The sequence below is a fragment of the Heptranchias perlo genome, chromosome 15 (genome assembly GCF_035084215.1).
Source record: "Heptranchias perlo isolate sHepPer1 chromosome 15, sHepPer1.hap1, whole genome shotgun sequence".
Classification (NCBI taxonomy): domain Eukaryota; kingdom Metazoa; phylum Chordata; class Chondrichthyes; order Hexanchiformes; family Hexanchidae; genus Heptranchias; species Heptranchias perlo.
This window is the reverse complement of record NC_090339.1, coordinates 38,155,458-38,167,956: the sequence shown is the minus strand read 5'-3', so window position 1 is coordinate 38,167,956 and position 12,499 is coordinate 38,155,458.

Here is a 12,499-nt window from a genome sequence, read left to right as displayed (position 1 = left end):
ACACTTGTTCAAGTGACTATTAATTTTGTCCTGGATTATTGATTCTAAAAGCTTCCCCTCCACAGAGGTTACACTGACTGGCCTGTAGTTGCTGGGTTTATCCTTACACTATTTTTTGAACAAGGGTGTAACATTTGCAATTCTCCAGTCCTCTGGTACCACCCCCATATCTAAGGAGGACTGGAAGATTATGGCTGGTACCTCTGCAATTTCCACCCTTACTTCCCTCAGCAACCTTGGATGACTGCCATCCTGACCAGGTGACTTATCTACTTTAAGTATAGGCAGCCTTTCTAGTACCTCCTCTATCAATTTTTATCCCATCCAGTTTCTCAACTACCTCTTTTACTGTGACTTTGGCAGCATTTTCTTCCTCGGTAAAGACAAATGCAAAGTACTCATTTAGTACCTCAGCTATGCTCTCTGCCTCCATGTGTAGATCTCCTTTTTGGTCCCTAATCGGCACCACCCCTCCTCTTACTACCTGTTTACTATTTATATGCCTATAGAAGATTTTTGGATTCCTTTTTATGTTAGCCGCCAGTCTATTCTCATACTCCCTCTTTGCCCCTCTTATTTCCTTTTTCACTTCTCCTTTGTACTTTCTATATTCAGCCTGGTTCTCACTAGTATTATCAACCTGACATCTGTGATACCCCTTTTTCTGCTTCATCTTACTCTATCTCTTTCGTCATCCAGGGAGCTCTGGCTTTGGTTGCTCTACCTTTCTGCCTCATGGGAATGTATCTAGACTGTACCCGAACCATCTCCTCTTTAAAGGCCGCCCACTGTTCGATTACAGTTTTGCCTGCCATTCTTTGTTTCCAATTTACCCAGACCAGATCCATTCTCAATCTCCTGAAATTGTCTCTCCTCCATTTAAGTATTTTTACTCTAGTCCTTGTCTATAATTAATCTAAACCTTATGATACTATGATCACTGTTCCCTAAATTCTCCCCCACTGACACTTGCTCCACTTGACCCACCTCATTCCCCAGAACTAGATCCAGCAATGCCTCCATCCTCATTGGACCGGAAACATACTGATCAAGAAAGTTCTCCTGAACACACTTTAGAACTTCCTCCCCCTCTTTGCCCTTTACACTATTACTATCCCAGTCTATATTAGGATTGTTGAAGTTCCCCCATTATTACTACTCTATAGTTCTTGCACCTCTAATTTCCCTGAAAATTTGCTCCTCTATATCCTTCCCAGTAGTTGGTGGCCTATAGAATGGCCCAGTAAAGTAGCGGCGCCTCTATTGTTTCTTAACTCTAACCAAATAGATTCTGACCTTGACCCCTCAAGGACACCCTCTCTCTCCAGCACTGCAATATTCTCTTTAATTAAGACTGCCACCCCCCTCCTTTTTTTCCTTCCCTATCTTTCCTGAACACCTTGCATCCAGGAATATTTAGTACCCAATCCTGCCCTTTTATGAGCCAGGTCTCCATTATCGCCACTACATCATATTCTCATGTGGCTATTTGCACCTGCAGCTCATCAACCTTATTTACCACGCTTCGTGCGTTTACACAGATGCACTCTAAACCTATCTTAGGCCTTCTTGTATTCTCTCTTAGTATAGTATTTGGTGAGATCAGACTATTTCTTACTTTAGTGCTATCTATCTCTCCCAATCCTTTGTGCACCTCGTTTCTCCTTTCTAATGCTACATCCTGGTGCCCACCCCCCTGCCAAATTAGTTTAAACCCTCCCCCACAACACTAGTTAACCTCCCTGTGAGGACATTGGTCTCAGCTCTGTTGAAGTGCAACCTGTTCGTCTTGAACAGGTCCCTCCTGCCCCAGAACTGGTCCCAATGCCTCAAGAATCTGAAGCCCTCCCTCCTGCACCATGTCTCTAGCCACGCATTAATCTGCCTTTTCTTCCTATTTCTGTTCTCACTAGCGCATGGCACTGGGAGTAATCCAGAGATTATTACCTTTGAGGTCCTGCTTTTTAACTTCCTCCCTAGCTCCTGAAACTCTGACTGCAGGACCTCATCCCTTTTCTTTCCTATCTCATTAGTTCCCACATGAACCACAACTTCTGGCTGTTCCCCTTCCCCCCCGCAGAATGTTCTGTACCTTCTCCATGAGGTCCTTTACCCTGGCAAAATGTGGGACTCATGTCGACGATCACAGAAACACCTCTGTCCCCCTGACTATCGAATCCCCTGTGACTACTGCATTTGTACTCTTTACCCCCGTGCAGTCCTTTGTCCCATGGTACCATGCTCAGGACTGCACTCCTTTGAGGTGTCGTCACCATCACTGGTATTCGATACCGGTTTGAGAGTGCCACAGACCCAGAAGATTCCTGCACTGCCTGCCTCTTCCTACCCTTTCGGATGGCCACCCACTTACTATCCTGAACTCTCTGTGGCTGTGGGGTGACCACCTCCTGGAACGTACAATCCAGGAAACCTACAGCCTCCCTTATGCTCTGCAGTGACTCCAACTGCCTCTCAAGCTCAGAAACCCTCAGCTTGAGCTCAAGCAACTGGAGGCATTTCCCGCACATCTGACCCTCCAGGACACATGAAGCGTCCTGATATTCCCACATGGCGCAGGAATTGCAGTCAATGGGTCACAGCTGCCCATCCATTATATTTAGAAACCTTGTTTTTCTAAACTCCCTTTAGATACTCGATTATCAATTTACTTACCCCGATTAACCTACCCTTTTATTCTGGGTCTCTCAGAGCTCCTCTTCCCTGTTCACGGTGATGTTACTCTCTCTGTTCTTATTGAATGGGGAACCTCCCCTAGAGCTCAGCACCGCTTCTCTCGACTCCACTCCACTCCTGCTTTTATACTGATACCTGGGGCTCCTCCCTGATGCTCAGCGTTGCTTTTTTCAACTCCGCTCTGCTCCTGCTTTTGTATGTCAAGGGGGTTGGAATACAGAAGTGAGGGAGATGCTTCAATTGTGCAGAGCCTTGGTCAGCCCCCATCTGGAGTACTGCGTTCAGTTTTGGGCACTGAATCTAGGAAAGTTATATTGGCCTTGGAAGGGGTACACTGTAGATTCACCAGAATGATATCAGGGCTTAAAAAGAGTTAAATTATGAGGACGGGTTGCATACACATGGCTTATATTCCCTTGAATTTGGAAGGTTGAGGGGTGATCTAGTCAAGGTGTTTAAAATGATAAAGGGATTCGATAGGGGTAAATACAGAAGCTATTTCCTCTGGTAGGGGAATCCAGAACAAGGGGGCATAATCTTAAAATTAGAGCTAGGGCATATGGCATTGAAATCAGGAAAGACTTTTTCACACACAGGTGTAATGTAAATCTAGAACTCTCCCCCAAAGACTGTGGATGCTGGGTCAATTAAAATTTTCAAGTCTGAGATCAATAGAATTTTGTTAGGTAAGGGTATCAAGGCATATGGAGCAAAGACAGGTAAATGGAGTTGAGGTACAGATTGGTCATCATCTAATTAAATGGCAGAACAGGCATGAGGGGCTGAATGTCCTCCTCCTGTTGTTATATTCCTATGTTATCATCCAGCACTCAAGTCAGATACAGAGTAAAGCTCCCTCTACATTGTCCTATTAAGCATTCCATTGTTAGCTATAGCATGGGTTAGATGCAGCGTATTGCACTCTTAGATCAGGTACAACACAGGTTAGGTGCAGGGCAAAGCTTTCTGTACATTATTCCATCAAGTACTCCTAGGTTGGATGTGCAATAGGTTAGATGCAGAATAAAATTCTTATTACAGAGTCCCATCAAAAACTCCAAGGTCTGTACACCTGACTCAAATGCAGAATAAAAGGTCTCTCTGCACCTCCCTATCAAGCACTCCCAGGTGAAGTACAGCACAGATTAAGCACAGAGTAAAGGTCCCTTTACAATGTCCCATTAAGCACTTCCCGATCATGTGTAGCATGAGTCAGATGCAGAATAAATCTCCCTTTATACCTTCAGAACATCACTCCCTATTGCACTACTGCAATATTTCCATTTCTCACAACAGCTATCCAGTTGTGCCATTGTGTGATTGCCAATATTAAGTCAATGAAGTGATGAAAAGAAGCTGTGCTTTACACCGATGATGAAGAGCTGAAATTTATAGGGAATTACTGAATAACAAAAAAATCTTAAGATATACACTTTGTGATTGCTGAAACCCATCTGCCTGTTTTTATGTGACTTGTTAAGATTTGTGACGGCTGGTTTCAGCTGCTTTGGGGTGAAGTGACACTAACCCTTGGAGGACTGTCAAGTGGTAGGTCTACAACAAAATTTAAAGAAACTATGTAAACCTAATCATGCAGTCTCCAATAATCAGCTTGTAATTAAACTTGCACTACAATACAGACGTTCAGTGGATAAATGCATCACTTAGTCTGATGCATGTTAATAGTTACCAGAAGGAAAATTCTAACTTTAAAACAAACTCAGGTAACTCACCAGAGTAGTAAAAGGGCATAGTAGTTTATTCATTGCAGTTCATCCACACAATCTCCAATATAAATACTTCCCAGAATTCTCCTAAAGACCTCCCAAAAGGATCTGTTTTAGTCTAACTATTGCCTGCTAGTATTACAATATTGAGTCAAAGAGTCCAGAAGGTCCAAGGTTCATAGAATTATAGATTTCTTAGCACAGCATTTAGTTCATTGTGCCTGCACTGGCTCCCTGAAACAGCTAGCCACAGTCCCAGTGCCCGAACTGTGCTTAGTTAGCTGATCTCACTTAGGGTAGCAGTTAAGGCATTACAATTGGTTTCAAGACCGCTGGGCTAAGGAGGGAAAAAATAATCTTTTCACTTTTTGTCTTTTCAGTATGTAAGGACATCCTTACATACTGAAAAGACAAAAAGTGAAAAGATTATTTGAGTTTGTGTGAGTTTGGCTGCTCAATGACTGAATTTGTTTCTTCACCAAATGCTTTGAATTATATCATGTGGTCACATTCTGAAATTCCTGGCATTTTTAAATTTCAATTGACTTTAACTAATAAAGGCCTCGCTGAAAATATTTGGCATTAAAACTCCCCTGACAGTACAATGGGTAAACGTACCCTGTAGTGTGGATCTGAACACTTAACCAGAACAGTCCCAGTTTCGTTCATTGGTCTGTCCTGAATTAGCTGAGGAATGGTAGTGATGCTACAAAAGGCTTTGGTGTGTTCGGGAGGCAAAAGATTAGGCAGGGTTCTCATTCCTGATCACCATCCAGTGCCCTGTGAAAAATGTAGCTTGTTGGAGCGAAAACGGAATAGGTTGAATTTTCCACTTGGGCAAAAATCAGATTGAAATAATAATGGCATGCAATTCTGGCCTGCCAAAAGTACAGTGGACTGTCCAGTCATATTTTCTAGGGTCAGGCTAATTTTAATATTGGATGTGATTTTTGGAGGTGATTTTCCAGCATTAATAACTCCTCTGAATGGAATATCATCCTTTCGAGGGCAGAAAATTGCATTCTAATGCTGGATGTAAAGGCCTGCAGCAACTTAAAGGGCCCATGCCAGAAAAAAGTGTTGTGCCACAACTTACATTTATTTACCTCATGAGGTCAGTCTGCAGGAGGGCAAGAGCTCTCGAGTTCAGTGAAGCAGCAGTGGGCAAGCTTCTCCATGAAGTTAGGCAGAGGAGTGCTGATTGTGTTGGAGAGATACTTTTTTGCAGCCATCTCTTGCCAGCCATTCTGCATTAATGTCCTCTGGGGAGGGTACCCTAGAGTTCCAAAAAAGGCAACTCTCCTTGCACCCACCTCATGAAGCAACAACTCCACTTCATGAGCCATCAAGCTCCATCAACTGCTCACAGCTGCTGGTTCCTACCTCCACTTTTATTTTACCAGCCATTGGGTTTTGCCAGACACTTTTTGTGCTTCAAACAGCCTTTGGAAAAGCTGGAATATACATGGGAAACTTTTACAGTTTCTAAGATTAATTTATTTTGGTCCCAAATGTGGCCACTTATCTATCAAGGCTGTATTCCTTTAATTTTCCCAGCGGGCTTTAAAGGATATGCAATTTTCTGCTCCGCCCCAGTACTAGGCCCCAAACATAATGAGGGATGATCCTGGGAAATCCTAAGAGAACAAACCTACTAGAAAATGGCCAGTGTTGTCCTCACCACCTGCTTGCTTCGCCAGTTCCTCTAGCCTAAGGGTGTCAAACTTAGTTTACATGGTGGGCCTGATCCGGCATCCTGGCATTTGGTGTGGGCCACGTTCAGCAAAAGTTATTTGGACACACCAGGTAAAGCGTTTCGCCTGGTTTTTTTTAGGCGTAAACCGGGTGCAATGTATACCAATTTCTGGGCGCAAGGTCCTGCACCGGCAATGGGGCGGCCATGTTTGTCTTTGACCTGAAATCAGTGTCGGATCAATTTAAATATCCAGAGAAGGGTTCTGCACCTGTAACATGTCCCTTCTGCAAAATGCATGAAAAACAAGGTGGAGCATGCGTCATGCAAGCTCCAACTATTTTTTTTCAATTCTACTGTGGCCTTAACAGTGGTCCACTGGAGGAGGTTAAAGAAATGGTAGGGAAAGAGTGCCTCTTCCGGCTCCACAGCACTACTACTGGCTGCTGCCCATACGCACTCAGCCCGCCTGTATTTTCCTCCGCCAAACTCCCAAGACTTACCAGCCATACAGCAGGCCCAAATTTGATCCGACGTCGGGCAAGCTGCCCCGGTCACCTTCTCAAAAGCTCGTATAAATTTACTGATAGAGGGACATCAAAGCCATTCATGGGCCAACATTTGTATACACACAATGCAAATGACTTCAGTCATCAAGACAACATAATTTACATTAGTGATTGCTGCCAGGTGAAAGTTATGACAGTTACTTTTGAGTCAGAACATTGAGGCTTCAAGCCCCATTCCAGAACTTGAGCACATAATCTAGGCTGCCATTTCAGTGCAGTACTGAGGAAGACTGCATTGTTGGAGGTGCCGTCTTTCAGATGAGATATTAAACTGATGAGGTTTAAGAGGAAGAGGGGAGCTCTTAAGGTATCCTGGCCAACACTTATCCTTCAACCAATGCCATCAAACACAGATTACTGGTCATTGAACTCATTGCTGTTTGTGTGAGCTTGCCATGTACAAAGTGGCTGCTGCATTTGTCTATATAACAGCAGTGATTTCGTTGTAATTCATTACTGGTAATGTGTTTTGGGACATCCAAAGGATTTGAAAGGAGCTGTCTGAGTTCAAGGTCTTTCTTTTAAAAAAAGTTAACAAAATTAGTTTTCTCAAAACTGCTTTGTAAAAGTTTGCCGTGAGTTTGGGATTTCCCCAATGTTTCATCTTATGACTGCAGGATCAGAATTTTCAGATTGTTTCAGAAACCTAAACTGCTCCAAATGAGGCTGCACTTCCTCTTAACACTGCTGCCAGATAAGTTTCAAGAAAAGTTGACATTGAAAGAGAAAATTAGAGTCAGCTCCATTGTTCCTGATTTGAATTTCACACAATATTATTCTTGGATTTTTTCTGATTTTAACAAGAACAAAGAAGTATTAAGATGTCTGAGAAAGGTGGTTTTTTTTGCAGTAAAGACGTTAATGTGCTGCGGTTGCTGTATCATCCACACGCACTTCAATAATTCAAAACATCTGCATCTGTCAGCCACCTTAAGGGAAGATTGCTGCCACCTCCATATAAAATATCCTTTCTGGCTCAGTGAAGATATTTTTTAAATTGCTATCCTTTGTGAGAGAGAGTGGGTAAGTGCCCTGCTCATGTCATTGCCATTGCTAGTCTGATTAAGCACTAGAAGATGTGTAATGGCCTCCCCCCACCAACAACCCTTCCTACAGGTATGTCTCCCACACAATTTTTGTCCACATCTCTGTGGATGTGCCTGGCCTCTACTTTGTGGCTTCCTTACTCTCACAGGACTCGCTGTGTGGAGAAACATGGGAGCAAGCCTTTATCCTATCAGTCTTTTGGGACAGCAGATTCTGCTACAGCAAATTATATCCTACCAGCAAAAAACAATCCCTAATATTATGTTGACTTCTGACCCCAAGGACTACTGTCAACCATCTCCTGGTGGTCCCTGGGGCTGGTAAAACCAGCAGTGGCAGTCAGGGAGATGGGACGGTTTGCCAGGCCCTGTCTCTCCTCCATAGTTTACTCAATGCCACTATCACCTTCCTCCACCTGACATGCAAGATATTTTTCTGAAGTTTCCTCCCATAAGCACTCAACAGTCTCTTTCTCCTTTGCTGCATTTCATCCAGGAGTGTCCGAAGGTTGGCATCATCAAAATTTTGGAGCTTCTTTTCTGCCTATCTTCCAATGATCTGCTCTCTTCTTTGGGTGTCTTTGACCATTCTTCAAGTGGAAGACATTCTTAAAGTGCCATAAAGTCTCACATGAAACAATTTATTACAGCTACTTCACAGTCTACTCCGTCTAACAAAAAAAAGTTTACTACTTACCTGCTGCTCCCCCAGCCTGCTGCACTATAAAATTCCAGTCCCCCCTCCCAGTGCATTACATTGGAGTTACACTTAGCCAACGCCAGTGGGGGTGCAAATGAGCTAGCCCTTACAATTTACGGTAGAGTCAGAGCTGGAGTGAATTGGTGGGCGGAGGTCTTAGCTCAGCAGCACAACATTGGTGCAAATGATCACATCAAATTTCAGGGCCATTGTTTTCTAGTGGATTAATCTATAATCACCAACATCATTGAATCCTGGTCTATTGTTGCCTGACTAATTCTTTGGTAAACTATGACTGATACAGAGCTTTGCTTAGTTAGATAAATATGTACAAACAGCTGAACTGTAATTGAATGAGCAAGAAATTTCCTCTGCATGGTCCAGGTAATCATTTACTGAGGACTTAGTCCTAATCATTTACTACTACATTTATCATCTTTACTGACCTGAAGTGAATACTTTACGGACATCCTAACTTAATTTGCTGGCTTTTAGTTCCATAAATTAAACCTTCAGACAGAAGCAAGCAGAATATAAGGAATTAGGAGATAAGTTAAAAAGCAGGACCTCAAGGGTAGTAATCTCAGGATTACTCCCAGTGCCATGTGCTAGTGAGTATGGGAATAGGAGAATAGATCAGTTAAAGCATGGCTGGATGGAGGGATTTAGATTCCTGAGGAATTGGGACCGATTCTGGGGAAGGTGGGACCTGTACAAGCCGGACAGGTTGCATCTCAACAGATCTGGGACTAATATTCTTGCAGGGGGTTTGCTACTGCTGTTGGGGAGGGTTTAAACTAGAGTGGCAGGGGGATGGGAACCTGAGCGGGGAGTCAGAAGAGAGTAAAGTTGAGAGAAGCAAGAGAGGGGAGGACCCAGGGGAAATTTACATTACAAATAGTTGTTCAAGAACAAGTGAAAGGGAAAAGCGTAGAGCAGCAGAAAGAAAGTGTACTTTAGACACTACAGATAAAGTGAAAACTAGAAGGTGTAAAGCGATTAACCCAGCATCAAAGCTGAAGGTCAGGCTAGGGTGTGTGGCCCAAATAAGAGTTCTATATACAAACACAGAGTATAAGGAATAAATTAAATGAACTACAGGTTCAAATTCAAATTGGAGGGTATGACATGATAGCTATTACTGAGACATGGCTGCAGGATGGTCAGGATTGGGAACTAAACATACCAGGTTATAAGGTCTACAGGAGAGATAGGGAAAATGGAAGAGGGGGAGGAGTAGCCTTAGTGACTAGAGATGAAATCACTTCAAATGATAAAGGAGGATATAACGAGAGGTAAGCAGCCAACAGAGACCTTATGAGTTGAATTGAGAAATAGGAAAGGATCTAAGACTATAGTGGGAGTTGTGTATCAATCTGGCAGCAGCTCAAGTGCTAGATTGTATAAATGCAGAGATTAGACAAGTGTGTAACAAAGGCATAGTGGTCTTAATGGGGGACTTTAACCATCACATAGATTGGGAAAAGCAGACTAGCAACTGTCAGAAAGGTAGTGAATTTCTTGAGTGTCCCAGGGATAGTTTTCTACAGCAGTACGTCCTAGAGGCAACAAGGGGGCAAGCCATACTAGGTTTAGTAATGAGTAATGAACCAGATTTAGTTAACAGCTTGACTGTGCGTGAAAATCTATCCAATAGCGTTCATAACATGATCGAGTTCAAGGTAGTGTTTGAAAGGGAAAAAAGTGAATCAGCTGCTAAGATTCTAGACTTGGGTAAGGCCGACTACAATGGGATGAGACAGAGACTGTCCACAGTAAACTGGGCAAATCTGTTAATGGGTAAAACGACTGATGATCAGTGGGAAATGTTTAAAGAAACATTTAACGTGATACAGAATCGGTTTATACCCCTGAGGGGCAAGAACTCTACTTGCCAAAAAAAACAGCCATGGAAAACTAAAGAGGTAAGGGACAGTATAAGACATGAGGAAAGGGCATACAAAAAGGCAAAAAATGGCACAGATCCTGGCAAATGGGAAAGATACAAAGAATCACAAAACAGATAGTAAGAGCTACAAAAAGAGAGTATGAAAAGAAACTTGCAAGGGATATCAAAACCAATACAAAGAACTTTTATAGTTATATTAGGAAAAAGAGGGTGGTCAGGAGCAGTGTTGGCCCCTTAAAAACTGAAAGTGGGGATATTGTCATTGACAATGGGGAAATGGCGGTCATGTTGAATAATTACTTTGCGTCAGTATTTACAGTAGAAAAAAGGATAGCAGGCCGGAAATCCCCAAAAAATGAAAATCGGGGACAGGGACTCAAAAAAATTAACATAAGTAAAACAACAGTAATGAAGAAAATAATAGCACTAAAGAGTGACAAATCCCCAGGACCAGATGGTTTCCATTCCAGGGTTTTAAAGGAAGTAGGTGAGCACATTGCAGATGCCTTATCTATAATCTTTCAAAGTTCTCTAGATTCAGGAGCTGTCCCTCTAGATTGGAAAATTGCACGTCACTCCGCTTTTTAAGAAAGGAGAGAGAGGGAAACCAGGGAATTTTAGACCAGTTAGCCTAACATCTGTTGTGGGGAAAATGCTGGAGTCTATAATTAAGGATAGGGTGACTGAGAACTGAGAATTTTCAGTTAATCAGAGAGAGCCAGCATGGATTTGTGAAAGGTAGGTCGTGCCTGACAAACCTGATTGAATTTTTTGAAGAGGTGACTGAAGTAGTGGACAGGGGAATGTCAATGGATGTTATTTATATGGACTTTCAGAAGGCATTTGATAAGGTCCCACATAAGAGACTGTTAGCTAAGTTAGAAGCCCATGGAATCGAGGGAAAAGTACGGACTTGGTCAGGAAGTTGGCTGAGCGAAAGGCGACAGAGAGTAGGGATAATGGGTAGGCACTCACATTGGCAGGATGTGACAAGTGGAGTCCCGCAGGGATCTGTCTTGGGGCCTCAATTATTCACAATATTTATTAACGACTTAGATGAAGGCATAGAAAGTCTCATATCTAAGTTTGCCGATGACGCAAAGATTGGTGGCATTGTAAGCAGTGTAGATGAAAACATAAAATTACAAAGCGATATTGATAGATTAGGTGAATGGGCAAAACTGTGGCAAATGGAATTCAATGTAGGCAAATGTGAGGTCATCCACTTTGGATCAAAAAAGGACAGAACAGGGTACTTTCTAAATGGTAAAAAGTTAAAAACAGTGGATGGCCAAAGGGACTTAGGGGTTCAGGTACGTAGATTATTGAAGTGTCATGAACAGGTGCAGAAAATAATCAATAAGGCTAATGGAATGCTGGCCTTTATATCTAAAGGAGTAGAGTACAAGGGGGCAGAAGTTATGCTGCAGCTATACAAAACCCGGGTTAGACTGCACCTGGAGTACTGTGAGCAGTTCTGGGCACCGCACCTTCGGAAGGACATATTGGCCTTGGAGGGAGTGCAGTGTAGGTTTACTAGAATGATACCCGGACTTCAAGGGTTAAGTTACGAGGAGAGATTACACAAATTGGGGTTGTATTCTCTCGAGATTCGAAGGTTAAGGGGTGATCTGATCGAAGTTTATAAGATATTAAGAGGAACAGATAGGGTGGATAGAGAGAAACTATTTCCGCTGGTTGGGGATTTTAGGAGTAGGGGGCACAGTCTCAAAATTAGAGCCAGACCTTTCAGGAGCGAGATTGGAAAACATTTCTACACACAAAGGGTGGTAGAAGTTTGGAACTCTCTTCTGCAAACGGCAATTGATACTAGCTCAATTGCTAAATTTAAATCTGAGATAGAAAGCTTTTTGGCAACCAAAGGTATTAAGGGATATGGGCCAAAGGCAGGTATATGGAGTTAGATCACAGATCAGCCATGATCTTATCAAATGGTGGAGCAGGCTCGAGGGGCTGAATGGCCTACTCCTGTTCCTATATTCCTATGGTGTAAACCCGCTAGCTTAGAAAGGAGCACAGGGAATCTTGTACTGTTTTATGTTATGATATCTTCCTCTCCCACAGTTTTGATTATAATTCCTTGAGCTTGACAGCTCGTGTTATACAGCATTGCCCAAAGAGGCCAATCGGGTAAACAAAC